General features: G+C 49.9%; 1 pseudogene; it reads right to left on the bottom strand.

Annotated features, from left to right (window-relative positions):
* Positions 1 to 304: 304 nt before the first annotated feature.
* Positions 305 to 1,272, bottom strand: LOC116910891 (annotated as a pseudogene).
* Between the last annotated feature and the right edge of the window lie 242 nt (positions 1,273 to 1,514).

Below are 1,514 nucleotides of genomic sequence, written 5' to 3'. Positions count from 1 at the left end.
CAACTATGTATTTATTTGTGAGGCTAGCCCAGGACACTACAGACATTGTGAATAGATGCCGGAACCAGAAAGATATTGGGAGAATTATTCTTTTTTTTGGGGGGGGGATGCAGCAGAACTTTGATGATGGTATTCAAGAGAGTAGGGAAGGCTCCTTAGGCCCCTCCTATTATTGTGGGGGTCTGGGATGGAATTGTGAGGGAGATGCTCAGTATTGGGGGCTGAGTTGGGATGGGGACTCCTCAGCAACTGAGGGACTGCTCTCAGTATCCTTGCTGGGCTAGGGTGGATGGTCCAGGGTTTCTTAATCCTTGGAGACCATGTAGGCCATGAGGTCATTCTCATACCAGGAAATGAGCTTTACGAAGTTGTCATCGAGAGCAATGCCAACCCCAGCATCAAAGGTGGAAGAGTGGGAGTTGCTGTTGAAGTCGGAGGAGACAGCCTGATCTTCAGTGTAGCCCAGGATGCCCTTTAGTGGGCCCTCTGAAGCCTGATTCACCACCTTCTTGATGTCATCATACTTGGCAGGTTTCTCCAGGCAGCGTGTCAGATCAACAAAGTATACATTGGGGGTAGGAGCACAGAAGGTCATGCCAGTGAGCTTCCCGTTCAGCTTGCCCATAGCCTTGGCAGCACCAGTGGATGCAGAGATGATGTTCTGGGCTGCCCCATGGCCATCACACCATAGCTTTCCAGAGGGGCCGTCCACAGTCTTCTGAGTGGCAGTGATGGCATGGACTGTGGTCATGAGCCCTTTCATGATGCCAAAGTTGTCATGGATGACCTTGGCCAGGGGGGCTAAGCAGTTGGTTGTGCAGGATGCATGGCTGACAATCTTGATCAAGTTGTCATATTTCTTGTAGTTAGCACCCATGACAAACATGAGGGCATTGGCAGAAGGGGCGGAGATGATGACCCCTTTGGCCCCACCCTTCAAGTGAGCCCCAGCTTTCTTCATGGTGGTGAAGACGCCAGTAGACTCAGGACATACTCGGCACTAGTATCACCCCATTTGATGTTAGCGGGATCTCGCTCCTGGAAGAAGGTGATAGGCTTCCCATTGATGGCAAGCTTCCTATTCTCAGCCTTGACTGTGCCATTGAATTTGCCATGGGTAGAGTCATACTGGAGCATGTAGACCATGTAGTTGAAGTCAATGAAGGGGTCGTTGATGGCAACAATGTCCACTTTGCTAGATGCAGAGCAGAAGGCAGCCCTGGTAACCAGGTGCCCAATACGGCCAAATCCGTTCACAATGACCTTCACCATCTTGTCCACGGTACAAGGCTGGCACTGCAGGAGAAGATGCAGCTGTCTCTGGAACAGGGAGGAGCAGAGAGCTAGGAACATTACTCTTAATGAAGAGATTAAATTTTCCCTTGCCTTTTTCTTTCCTATTTGCTTGGTTCATTTCATTCCTACTTCCAGAGGCAGCTGGGAGTAACTTAGATACTGCTTAACTGGGGCCAGCAGTAATCTATCCTAGGTTGGCCATTTGCCTTGATTTGAAA

This window comes from Rattus rattus, chromosome 10 (assembly GCF_011064425.1).
Source record: "Rattus rattus isolate New Zealand chromosome 10, Rrattus_CSIRO_v1, whole genome shotgun sequence".
Lineage (NCBI taxonomy): Eukaryota > Metazoa > Chordata > Mammalia > Rodentia > Muridae > Rattus > Rattus rattus.
Note: the sequence above shows the minus strand (reverse complement) of the source record. Positions and strands in the feature narration are given on the sequence as shown.